This window comes from Dromaius novaehollandiae, chromosome 6 (genome assembly GCF_036370855.1).
Source record: "Dromaius novaehollandiae isolate bDroNov1 chromosome 6, bDroNov1.hap1, whole genome shotgun sequence".
NCBI lineage: Eukaryota > Metazoa > Chordata > Aves > Casuariiformes > Dromaiidae > Dromaius > Dromaius novaehollandiae.
Genome location: NC_088103.1, coordinates 32,097,138 through 32,112,989, shown reverse-complemented (window position 1 = coordinate 32,112,989; position 15,852 = coordinate 32,097,138). Strand labels below are relative to the sequence as shown.

The following is a 15,852-nucleotide window of genomic DNA, read 5'->3' as shown; positions in this document are numbered from 1 at the left end:
TATCCAATTATGGAAAAAAAAACCCTTCTGTTTCTACATTAAAAACTGTAGAAAATAATGTGGAAAGTGTTTCTCCTCCTGAGTCAGTGCAAAGGAAGGAGGCTGGCACGCTCAGCGGAGTTTGGGCTGCGTGGAAACAAGCCAGAAGACAACATGTTTTAGAAAGAAGAGTCAAAAAATGCGTTTTAAAAGTGTGAGTCCCCTACAAAAAGATACCGTGTGCAACAAATGAATCTCTCTGCTGGGCAGAGCCAAATTCAAAACATTCCTCACCCGATTTGGTCTGTAAGGTTCCTATCTTCTTCTGTCACACATTATTAAACATAGATCAGAAACAGGATCTGGGATTACAGAACAGACTGAACGCAGGACATCAGAAGACACCTGTCCTATAAATAGGAATCATTTACCAATTCAGAACAACACACACATGTTTTGGCAAGCTATCAGCCAATAAAAGCAGAAGCCCCAACATCAGAATCATCCTAGCACTATTATTTTAAATGCAGAACAATGATTAACATCATCATGATTTAACCCCTTATTTCCCAAATTCTCATCTCATGTCTGCGCTAAATCTGACCAAAAATTAACCCTTCCATAAGGAAACAGTTTACCATTCTCTAAACACTTAAAAAAAAAAAAAAAAAAAAGCTCCAAATCAAAGCAGCTATTTCTTCAATAGTCTTTTTTCCCTGGATCCTGACATCCAAGGATTTGAGCTTTGAAACTCTGAAGTAAATTTATTTGCTCCAGATAGCAGACTTTAGTGAAAAAATGCTCCAGAAACTTACTTATTAGTTATTTTGCACAACATTGTGACACAGGTTTCCGATTTGTTGACACTCAGGTTTCTAGGAAAAAGTAACGAACACACATGCAACGATCTGTATAAGGGAACAACGTGAAGCACTGCTTCCAAACAGGTGCAGCCGATTATCTGAAGCAATTCTGTGCCTGAAAAAAGTTATTTTCTTCACAAATTTTAAGAGCACTAAAAACTTCCAGATAATGGGAAGTCCCTGAAGCTTTTAGAAAGTGTTTTCTCATACTCCGGTACCTGGTATGACAGCTGCTTCTTTGCAGCTATGGGGAGTTGTGGTTTTCCATTTGTGAAAATTCAAGTGAAATCTATCATTTTTTGGAAAGAGTCTAAGTCCTGGGGTTCTCAAATATCTTTACAGGTTGAACATTTGGAAAGGATTCAAGACTCCAATCAGAGCTTGAATATGTGGAAATATTTAACTCTCTAAGAAACAGTATATAAAATAAGCTGTTTCTCTGCTTGATGACTATTTCAGGATTGACTAATGACTTGTCTTGGTGCCAAACACCACGGAGATGGCTCAAGAGGCTAATTTCTAGAACTTGAATTTGTAATATTCTATCAAATGAAGACTATTTCTGTGTCAAAACCCTAGATCTGGGAATTTATACATAGTAAGATCATAAATGAACTTTTGGACACCAGAGTTCAGAAGTAGCTCTACTACATTTATGCAATGAAGTATCTGCTAAATCTTCTTCTAGGGAATGAACAGACTTTAAAATAAAGCGGGAAAATAAGACTACTGTATCAAACATAGGCCTCTCCGGGGGAAGGTCTCACATTTCAGTTGGTCGGTCTCTGGATCTTGCTGCAGGGAAGGATTTGATGGCAGAGAGCGAAGACTACCCCGCTGTCCTGGTCGGAACATAACTCTTCTCCAGGGTTTGTTATTGCAAGGATAAGCAGTTAAGCTTGCCTAAATTCAGCCAAATCTGGCCCAAAAAGCCTGACATAAACTTGATCTTTCTGCTTGTACCCATGCACATGGCACCAAGACCAGCTGGGTTCTAGCCTAGGCAGGAGCTAAATTCAATTCCTGCTTTAACCAAGACAAAGCCAGTGCCCGTAGTGCAAGCTCAGGCCTTTCATTTTGTTGTGAGCGAATTGGCCAGCTTAGTAGCAAAGGCTAACTAATTCACTTTGGTTTCAGGGAGCAAATGATTTCTGTGATCATCTCTTCTCTAGCAAGCATAATATTCATGCTCCACATTTATTCAGATTATAATGATATAAAGGGCTATTAATGTAATGCAGTCTTGCTTCCTGCTTGATATGGGTTAGAGACTTAACCTAATAATTAGTACATGAAATCTATAACTTCTGTTTGAAACAGTTTCAGCAAGAGTCTTGATTTAAGGCTGACACTGATGGCTAATCTACCTCATACCTAGGCAGAACGTTCCAACATTTATTCTCAGCATTATAAATCTGCACATAATGCAAGACAGCCTTGGGCTAATAAAGCTTTAAATCAGTTCTCTTTGTACCTTTCTTTGCTAGCATTTAGAGTTATTTGCTCTGAACTCTCTTTTCCCCACATTGGTACTTGTAGGCCATGATCAAGTTAATTTTTAATTTTCCCTTGGACAAACTAAGTAGATCAATCTTATCAGAATCCTCTCCATAGCTCTGTTTTCCACGATTTGGTCACATTTATAGCTCTTTTATGAATCTTTTCCAACTCGACAGCATTTTTTTTCCCCCCATGAAATGGACAAGAGAACTGGACATGGTGCCCAATACCATCTCACCAATACCATTTCCAACATTCAAGCTTCCCATTGAATCTTATGGGGGTTCAGTCTTGTACCAGGAAGAAAGCCACCTGTCCTCCCAGCTATTGCAAATAGCCAGATGAACATGAGCACAAGTGCAAAGCAAGATCTCCAACTCTTTTTCCATGACCACTTCCAGAAGAGTGTCTGCACTTCACCAGTTTAACCTATACTCTTTGATCCGGTATCAAAGCACATTGTGAACTTGTGCTTGCGTCCAAAACGATCAAATACCACTTCCAAACTCAGAGCTGTACAGGACTTGCTGCCTCAGGAACTTACAACGGCCAAGCAGAAGATTTCCATGTCAGAGGACTAGCATAAATACAAGATAATTGAGGGCTCTTGCACAGGCAGGACAAATAGAGCAATGTTTATTAAATATCTTCTCATTTTAAGATAATCTTACAAGGGAGCTGGCATGAGCTGAAGGTGGGTGCACTGGAGAAGGAGCAGGGCTTTGGAAGCATTGAACCAGAGCCAGGACTGGAAAGGCAGCAGGAGGACAAGGGAGCAGGGACACTCGCATTGCAAGAGCTACTGGCAGAAGCGAGACGCAGGTGCAGAGCATGCACACAATGAAACGTGGGAGAGGAGCGTAGGCTCGACACCAAAGGGGAAGCAAAGAAGGGGTAGTGAGGAAAACGGGGCTCAAGACCTGATTAGCAAGGGAGGCTATCATAGCACAACAGGAGGGAGAATAAAGGAGCACAAAAAAGGAGAAGCTGTAAAAGCCAAGAAGGGGGGCTCTGAGGCTACAAGGAATGCAGATGACCACCAGAACAGCCTGAGCTCCTGCATGGAGCAGGACAGGGCAACAACACAGCAGCTATTTGGTGGGGCAAGGAAAGCATGCCATGAGGAAGACGCAGCTGTCAACTAGAGCCCCACAGAAAGGCAGGAGTGGGCTCAGCTGGGAAGACAAATAGGGGCTTTGGTTTTGGCCACATTTAGTAGAGCGGGCAGCTGTCCATCATGGAGGTTATGCTGGATGCACAAGTCTGCTGCCAGAGAGAGGGGCCTTCCGGGGGACTCTCCAGCTCAGACCCTCCTCACAAACCAGCTTGCTCCTTGCAACCTGAGCACAGCCGACAGAGCGTTTCACTTCAAACCTCACAATGCAGCACAAACACACCACACCCAAGGCTGTCTGGCTCCTCCAGGAAAGCACCCCAGCATCCTGCTCCAGCACCACTGTTACCTTTGGGGTGTACACACACACACACACACACACACACAGTAGCATCCTCAGCCTGCAGGGGCAAAGAGATGTAGGTTAAGAGCCACGCGCACTCACAAAGGCAGGCTGCTCTGCAAGGCACTAGTGCCGAGCAGGACCACCTGCACCAACAGACCCAGAGGTCACTCCCTGGCGTGCCCATCCAAGTGCAAAGCCTCCATACATACAGCACCCAGTAACACCGATGGCTTTGCTGCCATGTAGACACATACCCATGGCCATAGTTTACTTCCAACCTTGGGACTGTTATTATTCCCACGTTCCTCTTATATTTTATATACATATATATATATACACATATATATAGCTTTAGACTCAAAGCTTTTCTGAGGGAATACGTGCACCAGGGAGGACCTAGGATCAGTTTCACAAGGTCAAAAGGCTTCCAAGAGAAGGACCTTCTGCAGTTGGTACAACTGTTACTTTGACAAAGAGGTAAACAATTTACTGGATTGTGTACCTTCCCTCCCCCACTTTTTTTTTTTTTTTTTTTTTTTGGGTCTATTAGCCTCCAAAAACAAAGTCCCAGGGCTGAATCAGTTTCCTCCATTTAGAGGCTTCGCTCAAATTGCTTCTACAATTCCCATCTTTCTCTCTTTCTTTTTACTTTACAAATATATAAATAGTCACATCATCATGAGAGACAAGTAGAGACTGACTCTTATGGGTAAAAAACAGATGTTTCCCAATCTTCCCTAACCAAGTAATATTTTATATATGGCTCTTCAATGGATTTATAGCCAATGAAGGGATGTTACTACATTAGCTCATGGAGGGGGTGGGTGATAAAAACTGGAAAGGAAGAGCCAGACAAGGAAAAAAGAAGCTATCCAGAGCGCTGCAATTGGAGAAGCATAACAAATGGGCAGCACAGTTTTAGAGGGCTTCAACAGCAAGGCAGATTGCCTGGCTGGGAGTGATTGTCCACAGCTGGAGCATCTCAGAGACCATCTGGTATTTCTTAAACATGCTTTCCCCAGGTGATCCAATTCTTGGAGTGCCCCAACAAAGAAAAAAAAGAGAAGAAAAGAAAAGAAAAAAGGATTGCAAGTCTCAGCCCCATTTCCAGTGTTCCCCTAAGGAGTTAACAGAATTTGATTTGAAGCAGTTTCTCCTACAAAGCTTTTGCCACCTTTTCAAGAGGGGAAAAAAAATGTATTTAGATTTAATTCATGGAGTTTTTCCACTTCAAGTCAATTATTGTGTCTCTTGGCACAGTGACCCCACATAAAACTTAATGAAGTAAAAAGAGATCCAAAGTTTCCTTTGGACACCTTGTAACCCCGCTCTTCCCAACACCACTTTTAGCCGTGAAAGTGTGCACTTCCCCTGGCTCTCACACTTGTCCCCCACCCCACAGCATGCCCATTCCCAGTCCAAGCCTCTGAAAGAGCAGAGCTAGGACCAAGCCCGGGGCTCAAGAGCCCCTTGTTTCCAGGATTTTGACCTTGGAAAAAGCATTAAAGAATTTAATGAGTTGCTCCATGTGTGCCACGCACTGCTGCCCATGACTCAAGATGCCCCGGCAGCGCAGGCATACGAAGGCGCTTGCTACAGCCCTCTCGCTCCCTACGAGGCTGCCGCTCTCGGTCGGGAGTATCAGAAACCGGCTAACGAAGAGAAGAGCAAGAGAAAGCTTTAAATAATAAATGAACAGACAGATGGAAAAGGGGTTAGAGTGAGCAACAGGAGAACCGTTCTCGGGAACCAAGCCACATTCCCACCAGCAGGCAGTGCCCCCACCGAGCAGTGCGGTGCCGGCAGGAACCAGGTCCAGCCGCGGAGATTATCCTCGCCGCTCCCCACCAAGCCGCACTCACCAGCCTCGCTCTCCCTTCTCTTCTGTTTTATCCATGAATTAGCCCAGCTGCAAAGCACGGGTCTGTTACCAGAGATGTATCCTGCATGCCACAGAGGAGGCGACACATCCCTAACTCCTGGCTGCAAGCTTTCAAGCAGCACGTAAATACTATTCCTATTATTTTTCACAGGGAGAAAACACATAGGGATGGTGGTCAGAGTGCTGAATTTGGAGATACTCCTCTGACTGCAGTGCAATTTGTTGCTATGTCACTATTTGGTTGGATTTTTTTTTTTTTTTTTTTTTTTTTTTTTTTTTTTTTTAAACACAGCAAACTCTCACCACACACAGAATTCCCCATCCTATCCACACAGGCACTCCTCTTCTCAAAACGTGCATTTGAGAAAAGCTCATGAAGCTGGGCAAACAGAACATAATCCCAGTCAGACATGCATACACATGATGCTTCTGTTTCCCCAAGCTGAGAAAAACCATACAAGCAATTCATTGGGAAGAAAATCTTAGACAAAAGAATCCAAGAAGAATATTTAAAGTTTCTTGGGAGAAGTGTTTTAGATGGCTAAAATCGGCATATTCAACCACCATGAATTAAGGAAGCTTTGGCTGGAAACGCATCTTAATTCATCGGTATAGGCAGCAATAACAGAAAACAATATAAATCACAATTGTAAAGCTAAAGAAATAGCAAACAACTGGAAATTACGAAGTGTAGAAGATTGACAAGGTATTTAAAGACATGAGGGAAAAATTCACACCTTGCAAAGTTAAGACAATAGTGGGAATTTTAAATACAGAGGAAAGAAGGGAACTATGAACAGATATAGGTCCATTATTATGTGGTGATGATAAAAATCATGAATGTAATTACAAAAATTTAAGTATATGTGCTCTGTATTTAGGAAAAAGGCGTGATGATGAACTCATATCATAAGATGATGATGTATTTCAGAGTTTATTAATAACGGAGGGAGATGTTAGATAACATCTGCTTTAGATATACACTGTTAAATCACCCAGCCTGGATAATTTACACCTAGGAGTGCGCTAAGGAGATCTCTGACCTGCTGATGCTAATTTTTAATAAATCTTGGAATGCCGAGAAATCCTAGAAGGGTAGGAGAGCGCTAACCTGTGCTGGCGTTCAGACAGGACCAGCTGACCTTGGAAACCACAGCCAGCCAGCTTGACAGCAGACCTAGACAAATTAATTAAAAGCTAATGAGAAGCAGCTGATAATTAATTATATTCATGTTGTTTAACTAATTACCAGTCAACATATGTTGTACAGATACAAGTGCTGTCTAACTGATGTTGCAGCTTGATTTAAGGACTTGCATTAATGGAAATGATTTGACATAACTAGATGAATAAAAGCAGGTGACATGACAAAATGCATTCATAGTTGTCTTCTGATCCAGCACTATTCAGTATTTTTAATCAGTCATTTAGGTAATGATATAAAATCTTTAGAGGCAGTTTGCAGATAGCACAAACATACAGCTTAGTAAATAACGAACAAAACAGACTACATTTATCTTGTGATCCGATTTGTACGGCTAAGTGGCCACAATCCAACAAAGCATGCTTTAATTCAGCCAAATGCAAAATAATAGCCGTATGGGAAAGCAATATAGTTCATATCTGCAGGATGGAAAAGTCCACCTTGCAAGGCCACAAAACAAAGCAGGAGCTATGGAGAGAGTTTTACAGAGTGAAGCTCAAGTTGAAGGAGCCAAATCTATTCAGTTTATGGGGGGGGGGGGGGGAAGAGACATATGTATAGACAAGTGACTCAGCTGCTGCACGAGGGCATTAATCTACCATGGGGGGAGAGGGGCTTTCTAATCTGGCAGAGAGGCAAAATGAGCTGTAATCGTCGAAAGTTAAAGCAAGGCACAAGGCTGGTGATAAAAGGGAAAAGTATCATCAACACAGCAGAGGATGAGAACGTCACACAAGAAGATCTGGGTGATCCTGGGGCCTGGTGTAAGGCACTGGGGGCAAAATTCAGCAGTACAAAGGGCAGGTATGCAAACCTCTGTGTAACACAAGGGTGGAAGCAACACAGACGTCGTCACGCCAGGGGTCTGCTTTAGGCTACAAATCCAGGGAGATCAGAAGCACAAGGCTTATTGGGAGCATCTGAAATACAGAACTTGCTGGTAATTAGGGACCTTTAACTGCCCACACATTTGCTGGGAAAGGAAGACATCAGACAGTCTTGCATCAAGTTCCTGGAATGCACCAAGAAAAAACTGTGAAAGAAGAGACAGGAACAGAAGTGGAGAGGAGGGTCCTCCAGCTTTGATTCTGATCAGCAGGAAAAAATGGCAAAAAAAATCGATGGTCAAAAGCAACATGGGCAAGAAAGCCTGAAATGAGAGCGTTCACACGCAGCATAACAAGTTTTATTCATTTTGAAGAGTTGTTCTTTTCCCCCCAGCAGAATAAAAGCTGTGCCTTTTAAAAACAGAAACTTTAGTAAACTCAGAGGATTGGCAAGTAAGATTTTGTGAAAAATGAAATGAGAGCTCAGGAGAGATGGTATTTTGTAAAAACACAGCAACAAGGGAACAAATGCAAGTTATCCCAACATAGAGGGGCAATAAGGAACTTGTGTGGCTGAACTGCCAACTCCGCAGTGACTTGCAACACAAGAAAGGAAAGTAGAAGCTACATCAAGCTGCTCGTGGAAGAGTACAAAGGAACGGCACAAGGGGCAAAGCAAGAGCACGCAAGCAGATCCTTTTGAATGCTTGAGCAGGGACTGCAAGTGGTCACGAGGAGACATTTGATAACTACATTAGTGGGGAGAGACAGACCAAAGGGTTCATCACCTCCTGAGCAGGGAGAAAAGGTTAATAGATTGTTATATGCCACTGAAAGCGCCACAAGCCCTTCCAAAGCTGTTAGTGCATGTCAGCCCTCCCCCCCACGCCAAAATCTGTTTTCTGTTAGGTTTATGTGTTTTCTTTATTCTCTACCGAGCACCCAGAACTAGCTGGTTCTGGTAATGACATTACATGTTATAATGTATGCATAACTGGTAATTTTAAGATACACAATTTATAAAATATTTTCTCTTATGAAGCTAGTTAAATTTAATAAACACCAAATATGTAAAAGAAGCCATGTTCCCCAGTTACAAAAAAATAGCCAAATCAGATAATGAGAAAGCCAAAGTGTTGCTTAACAGACTAAAGAGTGTCACCTGAAAAAGAGATTCACCTTCATGACCTCTCTCACACTCACATATACCCTCAGCACACAATGAGTTGTAAAACTACTAATTAGGGTAAGAGAAGGCGGGTGATCCCAGGGGGTTGGCTTGCAGCTGTCTCAAGAAGCAAAGAGGTATAAATTGGGACACAAGAACGATGTTTCACAATAGCCAGCAACTTGCAGAATTGCACACAGAGACAGAGCTGGAGTGTTGAATGCTTTTGTTGCTTCAGTATTCACAAAAAAGGTTAACTATGACCACAAAATTAGTGCAATTAAAAGCAGCAGGGTAAAACTGTAAGCTGTAATAGTGTATGAGCAGCATGAAGATTACTTAAATGATTTTGATGTTTTCAAATGGCATCTGGGGTCCCTCAGCAGCTCTGAGAATTTGTAGGAGACAAATGAGGTTTCAGGAGACTGGAAAAGGGCACTATTCAGCAAGTTTAAAAAAAAGGGGGGGAAAAAGAAAAAAAGAGGAAACTGCAGGCCAATCCCCACAACCACAATTCCTGGAAAAATTTTGAAACAAATCACCAAACAATCCATCTGTAAGCAAGGGCTGAAAAATAATAGTCATGCTGCACGAAGCCAACCTGCTTTCTCTTTGACATAGCAAGAGGGTCCTATTTGTGAGACAGAGACAACAGATGAATACCTTTATTTTAGCAAGGCTTTCAATTTAGTTTCATATAACACTTCAATTAGCAAATTAGAAAAATAGAGTCTAAATGAAATTCCATACAGCAAATGCACAGCTAGTTGGAAAACTGTACACAAAAATGCAGACATGAACAAGCAATGTTATACCAATAAAATCCCCGATTATACTGGCGGTATATAGATCAGAGTGTCACGCACAAGATACATGAAATAGTCCTGCTGCTCTGCTCAGTACAGAAAGGTCTCAGCTAGAGTACTCGGCTTGTTTCAAGGCAACAAGCTTAAAAAAAGCAGCACAGACCAAGTGGAAAGAGCCCAGGGGACATCAACAAAACACAGAACCACAAGAAAATTTTTAAAAGGGCTGAAAGGGACCTCAAGAGGCAGAATCAACCATGCATGTGTCATTCAACTGGAAAATAACATGGCCATGAGGAGAGAGCAAAAGAGATACAGTTGTTCAGCATAGAGAACAAAAGTCTTGGGGGAAACATGATAACAGGCCTCAAATATGTAAAAGATTTCTGCACAGAGGAAAGGAGTACTGTAAACCGCCCTTCATGTCTACAGGGATAGGACATGCGGTAATGGGCTTAAATTGAAACACAAGATTTTTAAGAACCCCATATAGTTAGCTACATCCTAGACTTCATGGCCACGGGAGGATATGGGCTCTCTGGCTCCAGAGGTTTTAAGAACAAGGATAAAGTTGCATCTTTTAGGGGTCAGTTAATGGTGGTGGCACTACAACCTGCACGATGCTGGTGCCCCACCACCAAGCCCTGACAACCTGGTTTTACACATGCCTGTCCATGTATTTCAGCCACACACCAAATGCCCTCAGAAAGCTACTGGCTGTGGAAAAAACAGACAGTTTGCTTCAGAATGAGCTCATATAAACAACTGATGAAGGGACAAAAATACTCAGTTATAGGAGAGAGTGACTCTGTGGTGTATTCATCCCTGCACCAGCCCCTCAGTTCTGAGCCTAGCATTTCAGGAAGGCCCCACAAACCATCTTCAAGAGGGAACGGGACTCTAATTCTGCTGAACATTAAAAGCCATGGGTTCAATACAGATACTGCTTCTAGGACATGCAATTTTTCCAGTCCCTTACTCCTAGAAAACCCTGTGGCATTTCAAGGCAATTACCTCTTCCTCTCTCTTTCCCATAGGAACTAATGACATTGTCTTCCTCTTGCTCACATTTGCCCAATTCTCTGCCAGTAGCTCAATTGTGCTAAATAGCAAAACAAACTCAGGGAAAATATTTGCAATATGTATTTAGCTTTGAATGCTGCTTTTCCCATTTCAAATCTGAAGAAGGGCTTTTGCCCTCTGCAGTTACTCTGTTTTTTCTGATCAGATAAGAGATACCACCTCTCCTTTTATACCTTTCTCCAAGAGGAGCACAGGTATAGCAGATTTGTCATGGAAAAGGCTAGAAGATGCCCTCTTGAGGTCCTTTTCAGATCTATTTTGTACAATGCTGTGAATAATGTGTATAATGAAATGGTCTGCAATAGAGAGAAAAAAACCCACAAACATCATGATCCAAAAGTCTGCTACAAAAATATCAGAAGATACTCTCCATGAAGGACAAGCAAGCACTGTGCAGACCACCCTCCTGCAGCACCCAGTAAAACAGCTACTATATGTAATTCCCCAATGCAGACCACATTAGATTTAGGCTGTTGATCCCTAATAAGATGCCAAAAGGGCAAGAAAGCAGCACTTACCTCTGCAACTAGACCAAAGACCTTCCCAGGTCCTGTCTCAAGCCCTGTTCAGCATCACAAACCAGTGATATTCCCTCCCCACACACACACACTCAGAATAGCCTCCATGGAGGTTACTTATAACTGGAGATAAAATCATGCATCTGGGGAAAACTCCAGCAAAAAGGAGCAGAGCAACCTTTCTGTCAGCAAGACAGGCACCAAAAGCACCCCCAGCCCTGCACCCGGCTCTCTGCACAGACCCCAGCACAGGCAGCAGCATCCAAATCGAGGTCTCCCTCCTGGCCTCCGCAGGATGGGTCCTGCAGACACATCCTGTTCCAGGACCACCATCTCCCGAAACAACTGCATTCAGCAGGAGTCACAGAACTGCTGGTCACTGGGGGAGGTTCACAAGTGCAGGAAACACAAATGTCACAGGTGCTCAACCTGAGCCATGTGATTCCCTGCCAAGGAGCAAGAGTGACTGTGCCTCTCACTGCCTTTGTGGGAGAGGAGAAAAACATATTTTTGCAAGGCAGCTTTTCACTTGTAAAGGTCTTTACGTAGACACACTTCCCTTGTCCCCGCTCCCAGCCACCCTACACACATTCCCTGCACAGAGGCCCCACACATGCTACTACTCATGAGCCCTCAGCTCTGCTCACCGCTGCATCCTCCTGCACGCAGCACCATCAGACAGGCCAGGCCTCATTCACATCATCGCTGGGGAAAAGCAGGTATATTTCCTCCATCACAACCATCCCACGCACTCTTATTGCTCACTCCAGCCAAAGAGGGTTTCTTCCTGGCCACTAACATCTCCAGAAGCAGCCTTTTCCAAGGAGAGCCTCACACAGGGCTCACACCCATTGTAACAGCAGCCTCAAAGCTAGATATTAACTTCAACAGGACTAATGAGATGCTAATGTAAAACACCTGACTGCAATTTCAGACACAAGCAATGAAATGCACGCTTCTCCTGCAACTTTGATCTCTGTTCCTATCAGCCTCCACCTGTTTTTACCTCACCAGGTGTCTCTTGATGGAGCTGGGAAGAGGTTACAGCTCTCTGTGAAGGTCCTGAGCAGCATGGGACCTTGTGGTGTCCATCAGGGAAGGCCTACCTATCCCATGGGGAGAGTTTCATTCCTTGATTCCTGATTTTAGAGGCTGTGTCACACAACATGACAGGCTGGGGGTGCTCTCACCACATACACTGCATTGCCTCACTGTCTTTTCAATGCAAATGTGATATTGTAGGACAGGCTTCTGATCCAGTGAAGTAATCTGCATTGCAGCTTCAAGCAGAAGGTAGAGCAGAAAGAGGAGACATTTTTCCCCATTCGGTCCAGTGAGAATGAAAAGTGCAACAGTATTTGGCTTCCTCAGGATGGGAAATTCTGAATGCAAATGCACTGTTTATGGTTCATCGTTGTATCTTGGGAAGCTCAGTTACACTTAACGCTTCACACAAATGCAGAAGGGGACCGTTTCTCACATGTGTCTACTGACCTTCTGAGCAATTCCCTCCTCCATTAGGCTTAACTGGCTTTACTTAATAACAGTGCAGAAATCAGCATATATCCAATCTTTCAAAGCACAAACACAATACATAAACCTAGCACAAATTGGCACTACAGATGGAGGGTTTCAGACTTGACCTGTCAAAGCTCTGCCTGCTACTGCCCTGCCTCCCATAAGCTCGCTCACTCACTCATACTTGCGTGCACATCACATCTCCCCTGTCCCAGAGCAGTTCCTCATGTCACACACACTGACGCCCCAAAGCTCTGGGGCTCCGAAATCATCTTACTGTGACCAGGTCCTTTCTCCTGAGGGCTGCAATGGAAGGGAGCCTACCGTGGCTATTGCAGCTTTTATTCCTGCGGATACGGGCTGTAAAAGGATCACCACTTGCTCCACCTGTTTGACTAGAAAGGAGCAGAGAACTGTTTCTACAGAAAGACTCATCCTCCTCACATCTCACCTCAACAGGCTGGGCTCAGACAGCCAGGTCACAGAGCAGAGCAGAAAAGTCTGGGCACTCCCCTGCTCTACCACTGCCTCCTCCGAGAGCACAGGAGATGCTGATCTGTGAAACAGGACATCCATCTCTGAGCAGCAAGGGGAAGCAGCAAAGATGAATAAGCCCCAAAATGTCTTACAGCATTTAAATAATACTGCCACAGATCAAAGACTATCACTCATCTCAGTGAGGCAGACTCAGTAAGCCTGGAAAGATCACGTACAGAAAACAAATGCAAGATGCAAGAGAAAGCCTGCAGACAGGAGCAGAGGAAAGCTCATACTTGTCTAAAGAAATTGAAGTGGCCTAAGCCAGAGTCTAACATATGTTCCTGGAGGAACAAGAGCCAGAAAGACTGCCTGGTTTCACTCAGTCTCAGTTGTGTCTTAGCACAAAAAACACATTTCATTTTAAGACACCCTCTTACCTTGGAGGTACCTGCTGCTGGGAGCAGCTCAAATCCCAGTGCAAAAACATAGCCCTGCCTGATCACTGAGATAAGGAGCATGCTGGGAACTACATGCAACCAGTGAATATATTTGAGAAAGCCCCTGATTTACACAGGGACGTAGCCAGGAACCTACGACTGTCATGACGCCTCAGGGACTGCAGAGCCGCTCTCTGAGACCTTTCATTCTTAAAGATGTGAGGATACGGCATGGAAGTCTGAGGCCAATATCACAGGCCCGCGCTGGCAGAGAGCCTCGGAGGCCTGGTCTGCAGTGTTTCAAGTTGCTCATATAACTAAATCATCTGGGAGGAGGAGGAAGAGAAGGTGGCTTTTTACTCAGATCACTACAGCAGTAGAGGGAGTAGCACTGGAATAAAGATGCCTCATGGTGCTTTTCTTACTCTCAGCCTATGGCAGAGGAGCTATGCCATTATAAAGCACCTTTGTTCTCATGCGGCTTTGGGCAAGATACTCCATTTACAGTTCTTTGGTATAAAGTGCTACAGAAACTAGCAATAGCAGGAATGCCTCTTATACAGAGGTTGGGGGTTGAATCTTCTTTCAGTCTGGGCTGGATACTGAGTTTTGAGGTTCATCCACAGTACATATGCTGCATGGGACCAAGTGACTCCTGGATACAAACATCCAGGGAATAATCCTTGTTTGTAGGAATCCCTGATATTGCAGCCCTGCAAACTCAGAGATACCCTTCAATATCCCCTCCCCAAGCCAGGTCTGGATCCTTGCTCCTGAACCTCACCTCCTGGACCTTGCTGCTGACCTGGGAACTCCCTACAGCACCATATAAAAACACTGTGCAGAACAAAAAGAAGTCCTCAAGCAAACTCTGGCTGATTGAATTTTGAAGGTAAGGAATGCCCTTCTACAACAGATGTACAACCCCCTCTGCCCACCCCAAACACCAGATCCATCACAGAGAAGGGAAATATTTACACAAGTTAGTAGAGTTCCAGTTAAATATTATGCTTAGCTGTCTAGAGTCCATGTTCTCAGACTATGTCTATAAAATAAAAGATTAAACTTCATAACAATTATGAAGTTGTTCTGCCCACATTCAGAGGGATTTAAAGGACATTAAAATAGTTCTTTGGGTAATATTACAGTGAAATTGTTCTCTCCCTCCAGGAGAGGTAGAGCTAAAACGAAGTGTAAACACACTTGGAAAGGCTAAGAGCTGAGCTGATAACCAGGTAGCACCTCTGCTCTGCAGGTTCTGTAAAAAATGTGAGCAATGCCTGAGGGCTTTTGAAGCAGGGAGGGAAGGAGGATAGGGGAGAGCAGCTTCTCTTCTCGAGGGAAGTTTGTTTAGTGGAAAGTAAGCAAGTTGTCAGGGGAAAAGCTGACAATGTTGATTCCAGCAGTTGTACTGGGAATAAACAGCCAAGTGGATTATGTTACAGAGAATGAGAAACGGCTCTGAGGATCCCACTTAAATGCTGGGCTTTCGGGAATGATGTGACTCAGCCACGCTCGCCCACGGGCCCTGGGGGCCAAGCTCCCTGCCAGCCCACCTCAGTGGGGTCCCTTGAGAGGTCTGGCTACACCAGCGCCTCTGGGTAAACTGGGGCTCGCTGCTGCATGGCTGTCCCTGCCGAGGACGCCGACCCGCGCTGGCTCAGAGGCAGGGGCTGGGCACTGAAGGAGGGACGCGGCAGAGGACAGTGAGGCTACGCAGGACCCATTTCCCTCTCCGAGTCCAGCTGCAGGGGAGGGCTGGTGCGGGATCTGCAGAGCTGTTTGCAGCTCTCTTCTCCCCCGCCTTCGGGGTGGCCTGCCACCACAGGGTCTGCCATCTCCTCCCCAGCCAGAGTGTGGGGACCCTCCCTCCCAGAAAAGTGGGATGTTTCCCTGCCTTCCAGAGGAAAGGCACCAGGCAAGAGGGGAAGAGGATCTTGTTTGATTTATTAGTCTCTTCCTCCTCCTTGTCTGTAGCTCATCCAGCTGTAGTGATAAAGAGAACAGCTATGAAAGGACACTGCTGGCTGCTGGGATCCCATCCTTCTGCCCACTCACTGCCTGAAGACATCAGTCCTTTACAAGCACCATTAAATGTGTATCCAAAATGTGGCAGTCTCTTCCATC

At 44.4% G+C, this 15,852-nt stretch overlaps 1 protein-coding gene across 3 annotated transcripts in view; it reads right to left on the bottom strand.

Moving 5' to 3' along the window:
* The window catches only part of HPSE2 (heparanase 2 (inactive)), a 126,621-nt gene that overhangs the window by 94,774 nt on the left and 15,995 nt on the right, over window positions 1-15,852 (bottom strand). The window lies entirely within an intron of this gene.